The sequence below is a fragment of the Monodelphis domestica genome, chromosome 3 (genome assembly GCF_027887165.1).
Source record: "Monodelphis domestica isolate mMonDom1 chromosome 3, mMonDom1.pri, whole genome shotgun sequence".
NCBI classification, from domain to species: Eukaryota; Metazoa; Chordata; class Mammalia; order Didelphimorphia; family Didelphidae; genus Monodelphis; species Monodelphis domestica.
The window spans coordinates 250,634,333-250,659,761 of record NC_077229.1 but is presented as its reverse complement, the minus strand read 5'-3'; positions in this window follow the sequence as shown (position 1 = coordinate 250,659,761).

Here is a 25,429-nt window from a genome sequence, read left to right as displayed (position 1 = left end):
ATGAGGCTCTTAAGTGCCAGGCACTGAGCTCTGCATTTGGATTTGAAAGACAAAACAAAAGAAGTACCTGTCTCCAAGGAACTTGCATTCATTGCAAACATAAGTTACAACGAAATATTTTATTGCCATGTTCAGATGGTGTTATGCAGGCATGCCTTGTATTTGTCTTATTCATTTATTTTTTATGAAATGACTTCTTTGAGCATTGAGACATAATGGTAGCTTTCCAATTATTATGATTGGTTTCCTATATTCAAAGCATTAACTTGATTTGGGGATAAAATGCCATGACAAATAAAAGAAATCTGACTCCTTTCCAAGACATATCTGTGCTACTTCTGACTTGGTTCAAAGCTGATCTTTTTTGAACTACTCTCATCCTCCTTCTAACAACTCTGCACTTGAAAGCAGCAAGAACCACACACACACACACACACACACATACATATGTGTATATATTTATCTATCTATATCTGAAAAAAATGCCTTGTAATTTTACCTTTGAGGAACTGACAATTTCCAAATGAAAACATATTTTATTGTAGAAGTACACATTTCTTCACAGCAGGTAAAATGTAATTTAAAGTATACTATTTGTTAGGTAGTATTCTTCATATGAGTGAGTGAAAATGCCAAACATCTACTACCCAGTTCTCTTTGAACTACCTGGTGAAAGTAAGCTGACCTCTTCATTGTGAACAGAGGAAAGGGAACTAAATTCAAAGTAGGATGGGATAGCACCACAACAGGTGAGATAAAACAAATTTCCCTGAATTGTTATGTGTCTATGTTTACTCTAGGAATGATTTTTGATCTCTCGCCTCTTAAATTTTTCTCTCTGGTAAATTTGAAAATGTTGGTCCAGAAATAAATTTTTTTTATCTTTTTTTCACATTAAACATTATTTTATTTCATCATTTCCAAACATTATTCATTGGAAACAAAGATCATTTTCTTCCCCCCCCCCCACCCTTCTCACCACCTCTCCCATAGCCAATGCATGATTCCACTGGGTATCACATGTGTTCTGGGTTGGAACTCATTTCCATGTTGTTGGTATTTGCATTAGAGTATTCATTTGTAGTCTCTTCTCAGTCGTATCCCCTCTACACCTGTAGTCAAGCAGTTGCTTTTCCTGGGTGTTTTTACTCTCACAGTTTATCCTCTGCTTGTGGATAATGTTTTTTAGATCCCTGCAGATTGTTCAGGGACATTGCATTGACACTAATGGAGAAGACCATTACCTTCGATTGTACCACAGTACATCAGTCTCTGTGTACAATGTTTTCCTCGTTCTGCTCCTTTCGCTCTGCATCACTTCCTGGAGGTTGTTCCAGTCTCCATGGTATTCCTCCACTTTATTATTCCTTTTAGCACAATAGTATTCCATCACCAACATATACCACAATTTGTTCAGCCATTCCCCAATTGAAGGGCAATCTCTCATTTTCCAATTTTTGGCCACCACAAAGAGTGCAGCTATGAATATTCTTGTACAAGTCTTTTTACCTATTGTCTCTTTGGGGTATAAACCCAGCAGTGCTATAGCTGGATCAAAGGGCAGACAGTCTTTTAGCACCCTTTGGGCATAGTTAAAATTGTCCTCCAGAATGTTTGGATCGATTCACAACTCCACCAGCAATACATTAATGTCCCTACTTTGTCACATCCCCTCCAGCATTCATTACTTTCCATAGCTGTCATGTTAGCCAATATGCTAGGTGTGAGGTAATACCTCAGAGTTGCTTTGATTTGCATCTCTCTGATTATAAGAGATGTAGAACACTTTTTCATGTGCTTATCAATAGTTTTGATTTCTTTGGCTGAGAACTGCCTGTTCATGTCCCTTGCCCATTTATCAATTGGAGAATGGCTTGATTTTTTGTACAATTGGTTTAGCTGTTTGTAAATTTGAGTAATTAAACCTTTGTCAGAGGTTTTTATGAAGATTGTTTCCCAATTTGTTGCTTCACTTCTGATTTTAGTTACATTGGTTTTGTTTGTACAAAAACTTTTTAATTTGATGTATTCCAGATTATTTATTTTACATTTTGTGACTCTTTATAAGTCTTGCTTGGTTTTAAAGCCTCTCTTTTCCCAAAGGTCTGACATGTATACTATTCTGTGTATGATTCTTCTAACTAGTCTTATTATGCATACAGTTTTTGAGAGTTACATAATACATTTCCCCACATATTAATATATATAATTTGATATAAATGTAGTCCTTATAGAAAAGAGTTTGACTTAAAGAAAAAGATAAGATTTATCTCCTTTTCCCTTTCTTTCTTATATACCTTTTCATGTTTCTTGCTTTCTGTGATTGGATGTCAAATTTTCCACTAAGTTCTGGTCTTTTCTTAGCAAATGCTTGGAAATCTTCTATTTTGTTGAATTCCCATACTTTCCCCTGGAAGTATATAGTCAGTTTTTCTGGGTAGTTGATTCTTGGTTGGAGAACCAGCTCTCTTGCCTTTTTAAGTATTGTGTTCCATCCTTTGAGGTCTCTTAGTGTGTTAACCTCTAAATCCTGTGTGATCCTTATGGGAGCCCCCCTATATCTGAAGCTTCTTGGCTTCTTGTAGGATTTTCCCCATTTCTTGGAATTTGGCAATTACATTCCTGGGTGTTGTCTTTTGGGGATTTAGTATAGAGGGTGTTCTATGAACCCTTTCTATTTCTATTTTGCCCCCTTGCTCCAGAACATGTGGGCAATTTTCTTCTATAATCTCCTGTAGCATAGCATTGAGGTTTTTGTTTATCTCTGGTTTTTTGGGGAGACCAATAATTCTGAGCTTGTCTCTTCTTCCTCTGTTTTCCAAGTCTGTAACTTTTTGGGAGGCATGTTCTGATTTTGTTTGGATTTCATCCTCATTCTCTTCTTTTCCTTGGGGACTCCCTCCATAAAAGTTTTCAATAGTCACTTTTCCCCCCCTTTCTTCTTGGAGGCTTGATTTTGGGACATGTGAGCCATCCCTTTGGTGGTTTTATTCCACTTTCTTTTTTTGGTCTGGGGTCTGGGTGATATGGGCGGATTTTCTGTGAATTTAGGTTGCCTCAGACTAGTTCTTCCCAGCCTCAGAGGTTTCTTAAAGCGTGGCCGCTGGGTTCAGTCCAACTGCCCAAGTGATCAGTGCAGCCTGCCCAGGTGATCAGCCCAGACCTCCCAGGTGCTCAGCTCTGCCCAGGTACTCAGTGCAACCGCCCTGGAGTTCAGTTCCGCAGCCCCCTCTGCTCAGCGCGGGATTCTCTGGTGAAGCCACCCCGAGAGGTCGTTTCCTTGCAGTCTTTAGATCCCAAGGACCCTGGTGTGCCCCCCCCCCCAGACAGAGACGCTCCTCACTCACTTGCTGTCCCAGTGAGAGCTCTGATAGCTTACTCTAGTTTGGGGTGGGGGAGTGGCGGCCCAGTTCACGTTTTTGTGCGAGCTTTTCCTCCTCTTTATAGTGCGGAAATGTTCAAACCTCACGTACCTTTGTTTCTGTGAGATACTGGAGAGTCCCTCCGTTCTTCCAAAGGTGATTTTTATGCTCTTTTGAGGTAGTCTATTTTGTTCGGTGCTGGGGAGGGGAAGCGAGTCACGTCTAGATTGCAGCCATGTTTACCCGGAAGTCCAGAAATAGATTTTTTTTTTTTAAAGTTTAACTGTTACATTAAAATTCCCGATAATATGGGAGGAAATTTGAAAGTATTATTAAAGATACTACCTTTTAAATCTTAAGAAGCAAGTGACTAACCAAAGAAGGACTTAATGGGTCAAGCAGAATGCATAATCTGAGTTAAAGAGGGATCAAAGCCTCATTTGCTCTGAAATAATCTTAATCATTAAAATTTCTACCACTGGAGTAATTCTTTCAAGTTAAATAAGAAATTTTCTCTAGGAGTCCACCATAAAATTGCTAATAGCTAACCCTAGGGGCATAGCATATTGACATATTAGCATCTATCAATATTTTTAAAGACACACTCTTCATTTGAAATGATTAATAATAGAGAAATATGAATTAACATAACTCTGAGTTCAAATCTCACACAGCAAACAAGCAAAGATGTAAAAGATGGTATTGGTGCTCTGCTGAAAGAAATAACAAATGTGGTAAATGAAGACAAAAATGGAAAGACCAAAGCAAAAGGGAAACAGCCTAGAAAAATCATAAACACAAAGATACAAAGTAAATGGAGAGAACCCACAAAACAATCAAATATTAATATTTCAAAATTACCAAGAAGAAATCTCACAGAATAGAAAGGAGGAGACATTGTCCTCACAATCCTTTGAAGAAGTAAAGAATCCACATATGTGGAACATCCCATATGTTGTCAGTGATTTTCCCAGGCAGTGTACACAGGTAATAAGTATCTGAAACAAATTTCAGGCCTGGTCTTACTGATGCCAGACCCATGGCTTTATGTACTACAAAACCTTTTTATAAAGTAAGTAAATGAGAGAAACTGATGAAATTTCCCTTTTCTCCTTTTCAAGTTATAATGTGCAGGACATAGTGAATGAAAGCTTTCAGAGGACTGCAATCAGGATCGTTGACATATATGACTTTTCCTGAAGAAGTCTCATATTGCACATATAGCTTTAAAGTCAGTGCTCTCCTAGGTCAGATTCTATGTTGGGACAAAAGGTATGGGTGAGTACAAAACATTTAACAAGGGACAGAGTTTGTTTTAACCTCAAAACAAGGACAGAGTGGTACTCAGGTTCCCCCTCCTCTCCTGCCTCCATCTAGAAACACATCTACTCATCAGAACATAACAACTCTCTCCATTTCAGGCACCTACTAAATATAAAAGGTCTGGTGCCCTGTAGCTTAGGCAATTTTAGGTCCAACGCCTCAAAGCTGGGTCAGAGAAGCCAAAGGCAACCAGGTTTCACTGGAGGTGGAAAGAAAAAGTTTTATCAGGGAAGTTCCTCTGGAAACTGGGGTGGAAGGAACTTGTATAGGGTTGTTTTCAAGGAAGGAGTTGGATCACAGTCCAGGAACTTGTATCAAGAAACTGTTGCCCTACTGTATGTAGGATACTCTTGAATGGAACACATTAGCAAATTGATAACCAGTCAGAGGACAGAACTCAGAATGATTTCAAGGTAGAATTGCTAAGATGACTTGGGCGAAAATAATCAGAAGCCCAATGTAAAATAAGTTGATTAAACAGGTATTTTTGCCATGGCTCTCTATAGAGGAGATTTCCAGATTCCAAGATTCCATCCTTGAATTAGAATTGTCTAGATAGATCTGTATCCTAAAGGAATCACTTAAAGGAATGTCCTATGCTTCCCATATTGGAATCTCACTAAATATGTGTATAATAAATTTCCATTATTATCCACTTTTGAGAAGAAAATGAAAGGATATGAAGATGGTCTTTCCTTGGGTTATTCAAAAAGGATCTGGACTAGATTTTTTCCTAATTGTCCTTCCATCTTGAACTGTTTCTTATTCTGCAATTCGACAATATATAATTTTTGAATGAAAGATTCAATAGAATGAATGAATAAATGAATGAAAGACAAAATACAAAATACACAGTGAGCATTTACTCTGTGCTAGGTGTACAAATACAAACAAACAAAATATTCCCTGCCCTCAAGAAGCTTATATTCCAAATATAGTATCTATAAGTGAGTGATCAAAGAGGAGATATCTTTTCCAGAAATTGTAACATTGATTTGATTACTATTCCTAGAGATATAATTAGAAAAAAAGGAGGAATAGTTGAGTCAGGAGTAGGGAAGTCTTTTCTGTGAATTGCTTGGCCTTCCCTAGAGGAACACTGATATATAAGGAAGAAGTTTCTAATAAGTTGAGCTATCTAAAATAATGAAATATAGTATTTTATGATCTAATGATTAGCCTTCCACTTGTTCTAAAGAGATTGGATGACAGTCTGTCCAGAGTATCATAAAATGGATTGCTATAATAGGCAGGAGATTGAACTAGGTAACCTAGAAGCATAGAATGTCTGCACTTGACTGGACTTTGGAAGCATTATCCTAAATCCATCCTTTCTGAAATCCTTTGTGCCTAGAAAAACTTGATTGGTTGGTGCTAAAAAAGTGGGGGTGGTTTGTAGGGACAGAATATTCACCGTTAGTTCTTACATATTGGTATTTCCTGCCCATGAATGCAGCCAAGACATAAAAGCTAGACTGATAATATTGGGGTTGGAGATAAGTAATTACAAGTATGTTAGTTCAATCTTTGGGTAGAGGGAAGTGGCTTACCATTAAACAAGATAAGCAGAAGAAAGGCCAAAAGAAGTATCATATAAGTGCAATAAGAAGCAATAGCTAGATGCTCTGGTGAAGAAAAAAGCAAATTGCACAAGTGGAGGCTTTTCTGTATAGTCCAATTCTTTATAACAGAGTACTTGTCCCTTTCAGAACTACCTTGATATAATTATCACCCTTTTGCATGGTTTTAGATGTATTAGTATTGTGTTTATTTTCTATGACTCAAGGATATTATTTTATAGAAAGTGGATCTCTTGAATAGTGGAAGGACTTTGTTGCCTCCAAGAATATGCTACCTTTACACTTGACCTTATGGTCTTGTTTCTTGAAATTAGGATGATGAAAGCCTAAAAGAGAAAGAGATATATAGATGCTGGATAAGTGGAGGATCCTAAGTGTAGGTTATATAAGCTATTGATCCTAGGGATGCTGAGGAAATTCCTTCCACAGCCTTCACTGCTGTGGAAGCAATCAGTGGAGGAAATTTAATATTGATGTGAAGTTGAGAGTGAGTGATGTCAGGACCTGGATGAATAAGCAGACAACTGTGGCATGATTGGGCTATAAGAGTAGGTGAATTAGATCAGGCTATATGTAGAGAGTGTAATTTGTTATAGATGAAGCAGTCAATATTAAGTAAGCATTATTTATTTAGCATGAATATGTTATTTAGCATGGAAAGAATGAAGGAGAGAAGTAGCTTAATGTAGCAGGTCAAAAGCTTGTCTAAGAGTCAGGAAGATTGAGTTTCAGGTCTAGACACCAATATATACTAACCATGTAACTCCAAGTAAGTCACTCAGACACAGTAACCTCAAGAAAATCAGTAAGACCAAAAGTCACAGATTAGTTACCCAAGTGAATCACTAATTAGTTATGAAATAAAAGAATGGAACCAAAAGGGGGTTCCTCTAAATTGAGTGGGGGGATAAGAATGCTGGATTCTTTGGATACTCACCAAGAAATATGACAATAACAGCAAGTGGGGAGTAATGCTTCAATTACAATTTAATAAGACATAGAAACTACAGAAGTGGAGGCAAATGGTAGGAGGTGAGAACAGAGACAGTTAGCATGGGAACCGTGAAGGTAAGTAGGCAGTGTGGGGAAGAGAATGGGAAGGGAAGGTACACATGACGTCACTTATATAACAATGGATGCAGTTGGGAACACTCAGGGTTTATGGACCTACAGATATAGCAAAAAAAAAAAAAGAGTGCTGGGGTAGAGGGGTGCCATGGAAGTTTGAGGTCTTGTTTTGGTGGGAGACTGACCAACTCTTATCAGTGCCACTGTGGGATTACTTCAGCAACATAGTTACATTATCTCCAAATTATGAGTAATACTTTAGGATTAATTGATGAAATATCCCTCATCTCAGAGTTATCAGCAACACAAAGTATTGTGCTGGTCTTACTGCAGACATCTAAAGTTTCTTTCAAGTTTACAGAGCAAGGGCAATTAGTAGAACCAAAGAGTCCTTAGAATAAGATCTAGATAGCTTCCCTTGATTTGGGATGGATTTTCAGCATGTGACTAGTTAATTATGAAACAGTTTGAACATAATTGTCTTGCCCTTTTCATCTGTGGGGTAGTCCGTAAGTAAGATATTATTTCTTGGTATTGTTACCTTATATTAGTTACTTATTAACTTACTATTCTAATTAGAGAAGGGGAACTGAAAAAGGTATAATTTTAACATACTAATATATTTGAGTAGGAGTTCCTCATTAAGAGCATTCTGCCTCCAGAAAGGTTTTCTCCCTTTACCTGCTTATTGTTGCATGTAAAACATGTTTGTAGGGTTCCTACTGACCTAGTCCTAGATCATTTCATCCTGAGACATTCAAATAGACCATTTACTGGATGTCATTATTGCTATTGTTGTTCTTGTAGGTCCTTCATTTTTGAAGAATGATATCTTGGCTCATATGTCAACTGAATTTAAGTGAGGAAGAGTTGCAAAAATTCTCAGCCACACTATCCCTTCCAGAGTCATCTAAGTCTAATTGCCAGACAAAAGTCAAGATGACTGGTGATGGCTTGGGATACAGTGGGTAATGATGCACTGAGAGCAGATCTGGCATGGCAACTGCTTATTTGTGTTTCAGTTGAATTTCCTCCTGGTTCCCATTCCAGAAGTGTGGAACCACATCCCCCTTGATAAGATTTTATTATTATTTTGTGCCTAGTAGTACAGCCCAATTACAGTCCAAATGCATACCATATGTACCTGATGGCTACACTGTTAAATTGGCAAGCCTTGCTAATTGCTTGCATTCTTATGCCTGCTTACTTGTATGTGGTTATACATTTCTCTATTCTTAGGTATCCACTATATTGTCTTTGATCTTATCCCCACTATCCATCTACATTGGTACTGCTGAGTATCACATCTTCTCTCTAACTCCCTTTCCTATGGTCTTGAAGTCTGATGTTACTTTAATTTCTAAGTGTTTCTTTCTACTTTCTACACATGTGTTCAGCTTACTCTTCATCCCTCTTCAGCTCTCTGCCAATCCCCACAGTTATCCTTCCTCTCTAACTATCTCCATTCCAGTACATTGGCTGAGATAACTTTGAATTAATTGATTTCACCTTTTCAACATCTCTCAGATGTGTCCTCTTCACTCCTTTAATATTTCCTCTACTCTAATGAAGGCCATCATCACTTCACACTTACATCTTATGCCTCTCCACACTTCAACCCTCCATTCAGTCATTAAAATGACTTTCCTAAAGAACAGCTCTTATCATGACTCTCCTTACACACACACACACACACACACACACATACACACACACACACACACACACACACACACATACACTAAATTCCAGTGGCTTCCTATTTCCCCCATGACTGAAATACTCTTGGCATTCAGATCTCTTCAGAGTCTAGTTCTCTCCCCTTTTTAGTCTTTTTATGCCTTACTCTTTGACACATACTCTTTAATCCAATGACACTGGCCTCTTGGCTGTTCCATGAACAAGACATTCCAACTCTCTGGTCTAGACATTTGATCTGGTCATCCCCATGCCTGAGATGCCCTCCCTCTCCTCTCCTCTTCTTCTCTGACTACTAATCTCCTTGTCTTTAAAATTCAAAAGAAAATTCTACCTTCTACAGGAAGTCTTCCCCTAAAATCCCTTGATCCCAGTGCCTTCCCTCTTTAACTATTTCCTACTTAAAATATATAGATATAGATATAGATATAGATATAAGCTTTGTATATACTGGTTTGCATATTCTTCCTTCCATTAGATTGTGTCTTGAAAGTCAGGACTATCTTTTGCTATTTTTTTTTTTTGTATTCCAAGCATTACATAATTTGCCTAACACATGGTAGGTACTTAAAAATGTTTATTGACAGATTGATTAGAAGGCAGCTATGTTCATTCCAAGTTTACCTTTGGGTTATAACACAACTTCAAGACATATTAAAATGTATGCTCTTTGAGGATAGTTACTCTCACATTTGTTTATTCATAATCTTATTGCCCAGGATATAGTGGGGTTTTAATATATTACTGATTGATTAATTAATTAATTATTTCCTAAATTCCAATGCAACTCTTGTAAATAATTAAATTTATCTACACACCATCTTAATTTCTGGTCAGCATTATATGGAATCTGTATTAGAGGGTTGGTTTGAGTATAATGGAGAAAGAGAAGATAATCTCAGAAAGTAGAAGGAGGGTGAGATGGATTCCCCCTTCAGTCTTCTTCAGATATGTCTCTCCACTAACCCTACCTTTACTCCCCTCTAATAACTGATTAATAGATGAACCTTTTCCCTTGGGGAAAGAGAGAGAAATCACCTCTCTCCCCCTTCAATATAACCAGGAAGTCACTTTAAGATAACTGACACTTTATTCTAACAAATGGTGTTTAGGGGTAAGATAAATAAGATGTCTGTAGGTTGGAGTTTATAGGAAAGAGGGTAAGGAAAGTCCCTATCTGTCTTAAAAATATCTTTCTCCCTTCCCCCAAAGTTGAGAGACTCTAAGAGGCTCAGGGTTTGGTGACCCCGCAGTCTTAGCACAGAAAAGCCAGTGTCCAGACTCAGGTTTTCACAGGAGCTGTGTGAGATCTTCTGATGCTGTTCTTCTCAGATTCCACCACAACTCTTGGTGTCTTAGGGGGGAAATGGTGATTAGGATAAATGAGGGATTTGTATGGCTCAGGAGAGAAATCTCTGATCAGCCTGTCACCCTTGGCTTCTCAAGCAAGAGAGAGAACAACTGTCTCGCCCTGGAATCTCCTCTTGCCTCAAGATTCCAAACCTCCTCCACCATCCCCGCCTGTGGATGCAAATCTAGGAATATCCTCCAGGCTGTGTCCCTCAGAGTCACAAATCCTAGAATCTGAATTTTAGAACTAGCAGGGACCTTAGAGTCATTATTGTAGTCTAGTCATCTTATCCCAAAAAGAATATTATAGGCCTGCAACACATTGCCAAGAACTAGAAGACAGAGATTTTCTTTTCTTTTAAAAAAAAATCTGTGATTCTCTTTTCATACATTATACATTCTTACTATATATGCTAGAAATTTACTATAGGTCCTGGACCAGGACCCTGAGGACAAATATTGTTTTACCTCTCTTTTTTAATCTCTCCTAGTATCTAGCACAACACCCAGTATAAAGAATGTGGCTTCCAAACCCAGTTCCTAGAGTATACTGAAATCTTCAAAAGAAAATAGTTTAAGTTCTAGTGAAACATCATAATAAAAATACTTTTGTGTGTTCAGGTGACCACCTCCCAGGGCAAAACATCAGAACAATATTTGACAAGTTCATGAAGTTTTAGGGATAATGATGGGATTGCAAGGAAGAGAAGATTATTTGGGAGAAGACTAGGTGATAGTGGCCATGGCAATATGATAGTTTCAATCATAGCCTGAACCTACCAGAGCAGTCAGATTCCTCTTTTAACTGATCATTCAAGACATATTGGGAGGCATGCTAAGCATTAACAAAGAACCCAAACCAAGAAACCAACTAACTACAGGAACCCCTCTTCTCTGTTCCATTTTTTCTCACCCTCTCCTGTACTTTAGGAGAGAGCTTTAAATCTATTTTGTAATGTTTCTTCTATAAGCTTCTTTTTACAGCTGCAACAGGACTTTTAAGTCTGTCTTTCTTTAGATAAAGGATGGGATTGATTCCAGTTGTTTTCTGTGTATGCCTTTAATCCTTACAGAGTATGCAGGTAGGACAGGCTATGGGGATTTAGTTTACAATATGTAATTAGGTAGAAGTCTCTCTAGCTTAGTGGCTTAAATGGCACTTGCTAGGGTTCAACACTCTTGCTATCGATTTCATTTTTTATTAGCAATCCAACAAATCATTCCAAGAAGCAGGGATCCTTTAAAATGGAGATGTTTTCTCTCCTGCTCCTAGACATATTGTGATTGTAATTTTGGGTGCCTTCAGCTAAGTACTATTTGACCCAGAAAAAGGAACAGGGAGAAATCTCATCCCTAAAGTCTCCAGTAGCAGAGACAGACATGGTCTGTTTTTATACTTTTTCTAGAAGCACTGTATATATACATGCATGAATATATGCATATACATAAACACGTATGCATGTGTGTATATGTATATTTACCATTATATAAGCATTTGTTTATTTACCATGGTACACACATACATGTATACATTTCCTATTTTGTGTGTGTATATTGTGAGAAAGACAAATCCAGATACTTTTGAAAATGAAAAGGCCTGGAGAAAATGCAAAAATTCCACCAGCAGCAGGGTGGATGGGCTAAGGAAGGATTTGGAATCTTGGGAAAGCTACAACCCAGCAAGAGGTAGTTGGTCTTGATTGGAGACCTCCTGAGGAAAGGGTCAATATCTGACTGGATCCCAATCTCAGAAATCTTTCCTTCCCCTGAACCTAATCGCCATCCTCCCAGACCAGTGAGTGGACAGAGAATTGCAGAGAAAAAGAGTCCACCAGAAGATTTATCCTAATCTCCTTTTACCCTGAATTTGGGGATACCTGCTGTGCAGGGTCAGAAGCCAGGGTTCAATGCTCTGAACCTCTCAGGAGCTCAGGCCACCAAACCTGGGTTACCTAATTTTGGGGGGAAGTTTAGACATCTAGGGATCCCCTTTTTCCTCTTCCCTCCTGACCCCAGTTTACCAGATATGCAAACTTATCCTTCATCCCTGCTGTTAGAATGAACTCATTAACAAACTCAACTGACTCAAGACTGAGGGAAGGGCAGGTACAACTGAGGGGGAAGAGAGAGAAGTGATCTCTCTCCCCAGATTAAAGAATCCTGTTATTTAGAAGAAACCAAACAGTGGGGAGTGGACAGGCAGGCTTAGTGAGGAGTCATAACTAAAGAGGACTGGAAGGGGGAAAACGACAGACTCACCCTCCTTCTACCTATTGGTTCCAGACCACCATCAACTCCTCCTCCCTTGGTTCTGACCTTGAGGGAGGGAAGACTCCATTCTCTCCCCACATAAAACCCCTCTATTACTATATATATGGTAAAGGTTACATGGAATTAGGTGTGTGGCTTTTGTCATTGAGAACATAAATATGATGATCCATAGCTATATCTACATGAAAATTTGATGTGGATTTTTTCTTCATTGCAATCTTTAATCTACTAAATTTTTTTAATGGTCTAATCATAGCAGCACAGAGACTTATAAACTTACTATCCTGATCATGGTGAAGCCTAAAGAGATTCTTAGTAGTTACAACTCGTATAAACTTCAGAGGGAGAAATGGTAAGTCAAGGAAAGACAGTTCAATTTGAGCGAATATGGACATGATTAACAGAAGATGAATATCTGCTATTATAGCACTCTATAATTATCCAGGGTCTCCCCAAAGTTTTAGTATTGTGTCTTCTTTTTCTCAAATAAAAGCCAGAAGACCTGGATCTTGATTCCTTGAGATCTCACCAATTACACCCTTCATGCAGAGATGGAGCACTGAATAAAAATAAATCTCTGTCAATAAGTATAGTCTCATGTTAATGGATTTTGAGGTAGGAGTTCTACCTATATATTGAAGAATTTTAATTGGATGATCCCTAAGATCCCTTCTATTTCTCAGTCTATTATCCTTTGATCCTATGATGCCAAGATCCTATTGATAAAATTTGATTTTCACAATTCTTTTTTTTTTAAGCCCTTACCTTCTGTCTTGGAGTCAATACCATGTATTGGCTCCAAGGCAGAAGAGTGGTAAGGGTAGGCAATGGGGGTCAAGTGACTTGCCCAGGGTCACACAGCTGGGAAGTGTCTGAGGCCAGATTTGAACCTAGGACCTCCCATCTCTAGGCCTGGCTCTCAATCCACTGAGCTACCCAGCTGCCCCCAATTTTCACAATTCTTTGAAAAGATACTACTTATGTTACTGTCCTCATTGTACAAAGAGCCTGAAACTGAGAAAAGTTTAATGACTTGCCCATGGTCATTTAGTGAATGTCAAAGGAAGAATTTAAACTCAAATCTTTCTTTCTGCCTTAAAGTGTAGCAATCTACCCACCTTGAAATGTATTTTTTATAAACTCTTTTAATGATTTCAAATAACTATGATTTCAATCGTGTGTATTCTTCCACACAGAGAGATGAAATTCTGTGGCCACAGAGATCCATTACCTGATATCCAGTGATTTAGTAATGTCTTTCCCAGCTTGGTTAGGTTAGTCTTACAACAGACCTATTAGCTGTGTATTGGCATGTCAAGTCTTTAAACTTGTCTGTCTTTGTGAGATTTACTCTAGGTTGACTCCACTGATTATATGTTTGCAAAACCACAATGAGGCACAGAAGCTGGAATTCAGTGGGAAAAAGTCTTGGAACTTTATAACTGTTTACATGTTGTTCCAAATCCACTTCATTCATCCATTGGTATTTGCATGTATACAAATCCACTGAACATCAGAACCAATCATTCCATGATCACCATTTCCATCTCTGTCAAAACAACTGGACCACTGCCTCATCCTTCTATATTTGTTTTCATTTGGCTGTGATATTTTGCCTCCTACTTGGCTGCTTATAGTCATGGGGGATCCAGTCTATGTCAATTGCACATCTGTTACATATCATCCTTTCCACATTACCTAGCCAGCATGTTTTCATACCATAAATCATATCCAATAATCTGTAAACTCTTAAAAATCAAAGATGTATTTTTACTCTTACAAATAGGTGAGGAAGAGAGAAGGAAGAAGTTAATCTCTACTTTAACTCTCTGTACTACCACAATATTCTCCCAACACCAATTATTTCTCTCTAAATGACAGTTTCTCTTAGAAATCTTCCTAAATAAAAAACAATTACCAAAACTTTAGCACAAAAATGATTGATATCAACAATGTCCCTTCAGCTCCACGATATGAGATGCTATCTCCCTGTTGAAAGAGTTTTACCAAGTTACATATTTTGACTGCTCCTGTGGAGATCTTCCTTCATCTCTCTCCCCCAACCCCAACCCCTTAGATATTAGGAAGTTAAAGGTTTTTACTTGTAGTTAGGTAAAGAAGTTGTTAACTGCAAAACAACAAATATTTATTAAATTCCTACTGAATGCAAGACCTCTTCCTAATGTCTAAGAATATAAAGATAAAGCGAATTATCCTTACCCTAAAGGAGCTTACATTGGAATAGGAACAAACAGAAACATAGATAAGTAAATATAAGGCCCTAGTCTTATTTCATATTACTTCCCCTTTATAAAATCTATGATCCAGACAAACTGAACTATCAGCTATTACTTTAATTCCACCCTACGTCTCCAGCCTTCACATAGTCATAGAGGCCATCCATCAGGTTTAGAGCGCATATTAGCCTCGCCTCTGAACCTCATTTCTTATGTCTCTTCAAGACCCAGGTTAATTGGAACCTCCTTCTTGAAGTCTTCCTTCCTTCCTTCCCCTCAATCCCAATACTCCAACCTTGGGAGTACTTATTCTGTCTTCATATTCTTAGTCTTCTATCTGTGCATACATTGTAACTCCCTAGTGGCCTTCATGACAGAGACTGTTTGTTTGTAGTTTCCTATCGCTCAACATCTTTCATAGTACTAGGCATATAGATGCTTAATAAATGTATTTCAAATTTAAGTAAATTATAGTCTTTGTGAATTTTATCTCCAAAAGTCACTTACTCTCACATGGTTCCATGGGTATATGATTGGGGATGTTAATTTTGAATGCTCACTCTTTTGCAAATGTTAATGATATGGAGATAGATTTTGAACAATGAAAAAAATAAAGTAAATGTGGGCTATTAAAAAAGAGTCACTTAATATCCAGGTTCTTCCATGGCCAATCCATGGATTCAAAATTTTGTCTTCATTTACCATCTGTCTCTATTTTACAGGCATGACATTGGATATACTATCTGGGACAATATCCAACATCAGCTATCTTATTTAAAATAAATCTGTAATGGGGTATCTGGGTGGCTTAGTGGATTGAAAGCCAGGTCTAGAGACAGAAGGTCCTAGATTCAAATTTGGTCTCAGACTTGTCCTAGCTATGTGATCCTGGATAAGACACTTAATCCCCATTGCCTAGCCCTTACCACTCTTCTGCTTTAGAACCAATTGTTGTATTGGTTCTAAGACAGAAGGTAAGAATTTTTAAAATAAAAAAAAATAAAATAAATCTATAGGATCCACTCAGAAGCCTTTCTAACACAAAAGAGGCCTAACAAACCTCTGTCTTCTGAGTTTTGATAATAGCTAGACTTTATGCGGAAGTTCTAAGTCAAACAGAAATATTTGCCTAAAAATGCCATTGTAGGCTACTATGAGGTACAGGGGTTATCCAGCTTCCAGGAATTTTGATGCTGCCATCATTCTTTCCCTAACAGTGATAGCCCTCAATCATCATCACAGTACACCACAAGTAGATACTTTCCCTGGTTCCAGTTTTTGTTACCTTCTGTCATATGAAGGTAAAAAATGAATTTGTTTCCTTGATATAGTTTTTTAAATCTTTTGACTGAGCAATTTAACCTCTGTGTGATTTTCTCTCCATTAGCATCATACCAGAACATCAATAAAACTGCTATGTGTTTTTAGTAGCTCTTAGTGAAATCCACTAAGTATGTCCTTAAAATAATCCACTACAAAAGCAATTTTCACTAAAGAACAAGATAATTTTGCTTTGCATAAACCCATGTGTGTATACTCACTATACACATGAATATTTATAAGCTTAGAGCTGCACAAAGACTTGTGATAGCCTTTCTGTGTATGTATGCATGTATCTGTCTTTCTGCCTACATAACTACTTGTTATGTATAAATTTATATATGTATTTGTTTCCCTCATTAGAATATCAGTGGATTGAAGCAAGGTTTGTTTAATTCATTCATTGTATTTATATCTCCCATACTTAGCAGAGTCCCTCATTTAATAAATACTTGAAAATTGATTAATCTATGGTCCCGAGAGAAATAATGGCAGGGCCAATCTGTTTCTTTAGGTTAGAAAACCACTAGTTTTCTTAGACCTATTTCAGGCATCTGGTCTTTCATGAACTTGAAATAGCTTCAAGGTACTTCTTCCACAAGTATTACTGATATTTATGGTTTTAACATAAAAATAAAAAAAAAAAATCCTGTCAAAAGACCACTGTCAGTAGACGCACATGTTCCTATAGCCTCTGAATGAGCTGTCATCTCCTGGGAGATCCATCCCGTCATCTCTGACGCAGTCTTTTTATATCACATTATCTATAACACTGTAATATCCTCTTCATCTCTCATCCCAGAGTGTCCTAGGTGACCACAAACTTATTTTTTCTCTCTATTTAGACCAGCATTGTAAAGCACAGATTGTATCAGATAACACTGTGGGAATTGATCACTTCTGCCCATATCCTCAGGCATGCCTCCTCACAGCCAGAATTTTGCAGACGTGTCTTCTTGGTCCATTCTCCACCTGCATTGTAATCCTGTGAGAGCTGAAAATGTTTATGAGAAAAGGGAAATATAAGAAGAAGATAAGCTGAAAGAACCTTGGAATTGTCAAAACTTTGAATTTAGGAGAGAATGAGTGATCATTTTGCAGTATTATCCAAGGACAAAGTTTCCCTGACTACAGACTATTGGCTCTTTGGACAGGAATCTTTAGAGTGGAAGAGGGTAATTCATCAGGCTGACATAGCTTAATGAAATATTCCTCAGAATCATTCATATCTCTTGCTCTATTTCTCTATTCTCCCACTAATGTTCAGATATTTAATTCCTTTACTAGTTAGCCATCAACCATTGAAACAGGCATTCTCTTCAGTATGTCTCTCTTCAATTTTTAGTTTAGCTATACATCTCCATGACATTATTTGATGAATCATCTTTGTTCTAGCCCTGTGACCACAGGTATTCACCTGTGCCTCTGTTCTGGGACTTCTCTTCTAAAGCCACTCCCTTGATGATCTTACCAATTCTTATGTATTCAATTCCCATCTCTATACAAACAATACATCTTCATATCCAGCCCTAACCTCTCTCCTTAGTAATAGTTCTCCATCACCAAGTAACTTGCTCATCATATCTACCTGAAAATTCCATAGACATCTCAAATTCAGCATATGAAAAATAGAACTCATGCCCCCCTAAAAAACTGACCATTTCTGATTTGTTTTGAAGTTAATAGCATCTTCATTCAGTCATTGACAGTATAATTTGGTAAACTTCCTTGAATCTTTCTTCTCGCTCAGCTTCCATATCCAGTTACCAAGTCTTGTCAGTTGCATATTTATAATCTTTAACATCGATCTTCTTCCTTCTAATTTTATCTCCTATCAAAAATATTGTAATTAGCTCCCTACTGGTCTTCTTGTTTTTTTGTTATTTTAATTTTTAGCTTCTCTGGCCTATCATCTTTACTTCACAGCAGCCATTTCCTCCTTCAAGTTTTACCCCAATCAGTCCACAGAAATCATTTATCAAGTACCCTCTATGTCTCAAACACTGTTCTAAGTGTTGGGGCCTCAAAGACAAAAATTAAGGTCACTGCCTATAAAAAGCTTACAGTCTATCATGGGTTCCACCTCCTTTGGGAAAGTAGCTTTTTTATCTTCCCTGATACAGTTTCTTAGTTTTTGGTGAACAATCAAAAATAGTTTTCTTTATTACCCGATTTATTTTTGACACACTGTCTCCAAGATATCTAGGTCTATTAGACAGAGATATGGCTTCAGAACCAAGAATTGATGGGTTCAAGAGTTACCTCTGATGCTTCCTGTGTGACTCTGGTCAAGAAAATTCAGTGGCTCCCTGTCATCTCTTAGGAAAAAATATAAATTGCTATTTGTCCTTTAAAAACCATGGCAACCTGTGTGCGGGTTCCCTGTTTTTTTTTTTTATGCTTTTTGATGCAAAGATATTTAATGCTTTTTTAGGTCACATACCCTGAATTCTAGCACTTGCCATTCCCAAATTGAGCATTTCATCTGCCCCTTTACATAGGTAGCCACCCTCTCTCTGCCTTGCCATACCCCTCCTGCCACCAGGTCTATCACACACCCACCTTAACTTCTGTCTTAGAATCTTTTATTTCCTTCAAGACTGAAGTAGACACAAATTCCTATGGGAAAGCTTCCCTAATGCCCTTAGTTTTTAATATTCTTTCCCATCTAAAGTTATTTAATTTACTTATTCTTCTTAGAACACAAATTCTTTGAAGAAATAATTTTTTAAAATTGTATCCTGAGTAAAATACAGTGCATTACACAGGATGAAGAATGAATGTTTGTCAGTCAGGCAACTAATATTTAAGTATCTGCCATGTGCCAGGCATTGTGTTAAAGTGTTGTTGAAACAAAGAAAGCCAGATGGCATTTACTGATCTCAAAGTGGCTAACAGTCTAACTATGGGAAATGTGAAAATGATTATTTACAAACATACATATATACACATGCTAAATTAGAGGCAATCAACAGAAGGACAAGTGTAGCATTAAGGGATCTAGATAGGTTTCTTGTAGAAGGTGGATTTTTTTTATTTCAGGCAGCTAGTAGGTTAGTAGATTTAGAAATGGATGGAAGGGAAAAATCCTGAATTCAAAATAAGCATCAGATTATACCTCTGTGACCCTAGTCAAGCCATTTAACTTGTGTATGCTTAATCCCTCAACTGTAAGATCAGAATAACAAGTAACTGTATCTTGGGTTTGTTCTCAGGACCAAATGAAATAAAAATAACATCTGTAAAGGGTTTGACAAAGTGCCTAGCACATAGAAGGAATTTAATAAATGCTTGTTTCCTTCCTATGGTCAGTGGGGAGACAGATAAAGAAGAAGAACATTCCAGTCATGGAGGTGCTTACTATAGAGTTCTATGTAAATAGTATGTAAATGTTATTAATCATTATTATTAGTGTTCTTTCTAAGGAAAAATTATTATTATACAGAGGAATATTTGTTTCTGCTAAGTAGCAATTCATCACAATTTGAACATTTTAATAAACCATGGCATATCTGATCTTCTAAAGAGTCACCTTCCAACAAAAGACAATATTTAATGATGCCATTCTTTTGTTTTCCCTCAGCAGGCAGGGGTTTGAATGTAAATACCATTTCTTTAGGGATTAATTCCAACTCCAAGAAGATACAATGTAGAATCTGACTTTCTGTAGGGAGTTGAGGCCAACTAGTTCTGAAAGTATAAGGCTGAGAGCCTTATAGTGAGTTGACAAATATTCCAAGTTTCCTGCTGTTGTTCAAATTAATTAAAAGGAATGGCTTCTAGGGGGAAAAATATGTTGAAAACAAGAGAACACTGATCCTTGCTAGGGCTTCCTCACAGTTGCTGCTCAGGCCCTTGCCAGTTCCTGAAAGACTAATAATCTTCTTCACAAGTGCATTCAAGCTCCAGTAATTTAGTAGTGCTATGCATCTGTAACTTTTAATTATCTGTTTAATCAGGCTGTGAATAAACTAAAGTAGGTTAATTTTTAAAATCCTACTTGGAGCAAATGTTTTGACTGGATTTGAAATAAAGCCAGCACCTGGTGAGATTACAGGACTGAAGTAAAACAGACGGCTTGCTGAGATTGTGTGTGACATTATTCATGTCCACACAGCACAGCATTGTTGTGAACAAATCAACACTGTCTGCAATTAATTTCAAATGTGCCCACCCAAGCAAGGGGTGTGTTTTCAAAGTTTGATGCTTTGAGAACAATGAATACTTCTTCTGAAGTCCTGGTTCCAAATTCAGACTCTTAGATATGCCTGCTTTAAGAAAACAACCATTAAAAAATAACACTGCAGAAGGGAAGGTATTTCATCCTTCACTACTCTGCCTTACCTCTTGAAGATGTTTCTTATCCTTCAGTCGATTGAGGACCCGTTTGTCGCTCTGCCTTAATGGTCAGACGATACAAGGTGTCCTTAATGTGTGGTTAATGTTAATGTTCATTACCTCCCACCTCCCTTCAGGATTACTGTTTACATTGCCCAGCGAATGCTAATTAATTTCAATATTCAATACTGCTGCTACTAGGCTCTTGTCAAAAGCATTGTGCTGCCTCCATTGTCGGAAAACAGCAAAGCAATTATTTGAAACTACAGAACTGGGAAGAAAAATTCAAGTTCCAATCGCACTTTTATCAACACGGGGGGAAGCATTTGACATTTGCTGCAGCAAAAGAAGTTGCCTTTGTGCAGTACTACATCGACTCCCGATTGAAGCAATAATCAGCTATTTTACCACGGGGAAGGCAGCAGTTGCCTGTGTTTTAGGGCTTGATCAACGTACTCGTGCTTAGGGATTTTATGAACAAAAACTCGAGACACCACATTTTATAGCAACTGCTTCAGTTAAGTGCCAGAGGCAAGATTCTTAAGGACCTTGGTTCCTCCATCGAGTGGAGAGCTCCCATTGGGCTGCAAGGAGGAATGATATAAGAAGAGAAAACTGAAACCCTTACTCAAGATGAATGAGATTGTATTTTGTATGGGCATAATTGTTTCTCAGAACAGGAAATGTTCCTTCGCATTACACCAGAATGTGACAGATTTGTTATCACTGTGCCACTGATAACATTTATAGTAGCATAAAATTAAAACATTTAGTCATTTTTTTTGTAGATTGATTTCTACTGTGGTCCTACATGCTTTAAATGACTGAAATGGGTTAGTGCCTATAATATGCTAGTTAAAACTTCCATTTCAATGGAAAATTATGAATACCAGCACATATTATTAGAAGAATTGCATTGGAAATCAAAAGTTGGCCTTAGATTCAGAATGACATGGACTGAATTTCTGCCTCTAGTACCTAGTAAATATATAGTCATGGACATATTAACATAATTTCTTCTTGTTGCCAGACAGATTGAGAGTCTTTAAATTCTTTGAAGATTTGCTGATCTGAATTGGAAAATAGAGTTCTCAAACTAGAAGCTCCCCACATCAATGGATTCACCAGTCAGGATCATGATCAAGTCCCACCCTCCCCAAAATAAATATCATTTAATACACTGATGTGTCCAGCATCCCTCCTTTCATGAAAAGTACATGTGGGCTCAGGAACAGGTGAAATTAAGACTTTATAGATAATGAATACATTATTAAAAACTCATCTTTTTACATTGTGACATTTCACTACTCTTTTTAGTGGCCCTCAAATTCAAGTTTTGGAAAATCTCAGTTACTCCATTTGCATATGGAACAGTGCATTTGGCAAGGCAGCCGAAGTTACTAAAGGCTCTCAGGGTTGAATTTCTTCCCAGCTCAGAAAAAGAAGAATATTCCATAGGATGGGGATAAGACAGTGGAGTTTTCTTGATACTGGGAAAATCTCGCTAGAGAAGATTAAGGGTGGGGAGAAGAGCAGAAATGAAAGTTGGAAAGATTATCAGCAGGTACAATAATGGCACGTGATGATAAAGAACAGAAATGCTTTTGAAGACAAGGTCTCTAAAATTTATGGAGTTTTTGGAGTATTTTCTTTTTCCTGGGCATTTTAAGAGGATTTAGCAGAGTCTCTGAACTGTGATTTTGTAGAGAAACCACTTAAATAATGGTGAATCTACACTACTCTCCACTTCTCTCATTCATCTTATGACCCATGCAATAGTAGTCAGAGATCATTACAAAGTTGTTGGGGGGAGAGTGTCACTTTTTAAAATATACAATTTTTCTTACTGATTTTTTACATTTCTTTAACAATTATAGCTTAGAGATGATATGAAAATTTTAATTACATCTCAACTTCATATTTTTTGGTATAGTTATGGTAATAAGAAAGGAAGGGAACATTTAAATTTCATTTGCAAGCATTTTGTAATCTTATTTATTTCTCTACTTGTTTATGAACTAGTTACTTTTGAATTTGTTTATTTTATATTCATGTGACTTTTTTGTTTGTATGCTTATTTTTAGGTTAGAAAGAAAGGAACCCAAATGAAGCTAGAACATTATAAATGAATATTATTATTTATTTCAAACAAGTATTGATTAGCACCAGAGAAATGGATGCTTTCTTCTCTTTTTTGAGACAAAAGAAATGGAGGAGAAGTAGAAACTTTAAGAAAAAGGCACAACCTTGGACTGCCCTAATATGTTTACTACATTATGGTTAATGCCATTTCCTTTCAATGAATGTAGAGTGGTAAGTAATGTTCTTCAGTCAAACTACCCACTCTTTTTAGCAACATATGGAAGTAACCATGCTTGCAGGAAAAAAAAAAAACTTTTGGCAAAATACAATACTCATTTTTAAAAATACTAAAAAGTATGAGAATAAATGAAACTTTCCTTAAAATAATAAGTATTTTTATCTAAAACAATCAGAAAAAATATTGGTGAAGGGGATAAACTAAAAGCCTTGCCAATAAGATCAGAAGTGAAGCAAGGATATCCATTAGCTCTACTATTATTCAATATTATAATAGAAATGATAGTCATAGGAATAAAACCAGAAAAATAAATCAAAGGAATTGGAATAGGCAATAAGGAAACAAAACTATCACTCTTTGAAGACAATACGATACTATAATTGGGGGATTGAGAATCAACAACAACAAAAAAACAAATTGAAACAACTGATGACATTGGTAAAATTTCAGGAAATAAGATAAACATAGATAAATCAGTGGCATTTCTATATATACCAATAAATTTGAGCAGGAAGAGATAGAAAGAAATTTCACTTAAAATAACTGTAGACAATGTAAAATGTTTGAGTCTATCTGCCATGACAAACCCAGGAACTATAAGAACACACTTATAAAATGCTTCTTATATAAATGAAGATTAAAATAACTGAGAAGTACTGATTGCTCATTGATATTCCAAACTAATATAATAAAATGATAATACTGCCTAAATTGATTTACTTATTCAGTGACATACCAACCTACTAAAATTGCTTTATGATTCTAGAAAAAATTCATTGGGAAGAACAAAATGTCAATAATATTACTGTAATTTTTAAAAAATGTGAAATAAGGTGACCTAGCATGACCATACTGTATGCTGCATCACAAGGAATTAAAAATAGGAGTTATAGATCAATTGATCAACACATTTTTTTCCAGAAATGATGCATTGATTTGACTAATAAGGAAAAGATGGGGAGAAGTTCAAGCATCATCTGAAAAAAAGAAAAATAAAATTTCATTGTAAGTTTGGATTCAGGAAAGAAAAATTGAGTTATCGGTAGCCTAGAGTCTTGGATACCTTAACAAGGGGTTTGTGGTGGTTGTTCAGTCTTTTTTCAGGTGCATCTGACTCTTTGTGACTCCATTTGGAGGGTTTTTTTTGGCACATATGCACTAGGGGTTTTCCATTTTCTTTTGTGGCTCATTTTAAAAATGAAGGGAACATGAGGTAAATAGGGTGAAGTGACTTGCCCAAGTATGCACAGCCAGTATCTGAGGCTAGATTAGATTTGAACTCAGGAAAATGAGTCTTTCTGACTCCAGGCCCAGTACTTTAGCCACTGCACCATCTAGCTACCCTAAAAGGGGGTTAATTTTGTGCAAAAGGAATAGTAGATAATTTATTTATAAGGATTCAAAATCGCAATTTCAGAATGGAAGGGATCAAATCTCCCATTTAGCTTCAAGAATTAAATATAATCCATAATAAAAAGTTAACTCTTGCTATGAAATACCTCTAAAGAAAGGAAAAATACTATCAGGAGACATAATTTATAGTTTTGCTCAAATGTAAGCACTAGGACTTCTCTCCATCCATCCCCCATGCACATCAAGCCTAAATTTGATTCTGTAACTTCCACTTCTTTTCCTACATCTGCTCTTTATGATCAGACAGAACAATTCTAATATTTCCACCTCTCATCATGTCAAATAATTTAACAAAGACTATATGCAATTATCATTGAGTATAGTCTTCTCTGGACTAAACTTCCCAATTTCTTTTGCTAATCCACATATTACATGGACTCAAGTTTCTTTACCATATGGGTTATACTTTGCCAGGTATTTTCTATTATTGATGTTCTTATTAATGGTAAAACAGCAATCAAAATTAATTATGTAACCTATATTTGGTTTGAGCATAAGCAAGTACAGGAGGGCTATCATTTTATTCTTAAATTTTATGCTTTTCTTAATGAAAACACTATTGGTTCATATTGAATTTCAAATCCACTAAAAACTTTAGATATATTTCATAAAAAGCTGCTATTTAATGTTTCTTCTTTGAAAATGTACTTTGAAATTGTTTTTGTTTTGCAGCCAAAATGTAAGTCTACATATTTATCCTTTGGGATTTGATTATATTCTATTCAGTCTGATATACCTGACTGCCATGATCTTTTGGATCCTAACTTGGCCATCTAATATGTCAGCTATCTCTTCTAGTTTTGTGTAATTTGAAAACTTGATAAAGATGTCATCTATGTCTTTATCCAAGCTGATTATTAAAATGTTAAATAGCACAAAACCAGAAACAGATCCCTTGGGCTCAGGATTGGAGTATTTCTGCCACAGTGACATGAGATCATTAATCAATACTCTCAGTCAACCACTTCTGAATCCATTTAGTTGTATTATTGTTGTCTTCATCTTTCTATCTACCTGATTAAGCAGCCAACATTTACACAGTACTTTAAAGTTGGCAAACCTTTGTAATACTTTAAATGCGTTATTTCTTTGAGCCTCACAACCCAAGTAAGTTAAGTGCTTTTAATTCCTATTTTATTGATGAGGAAA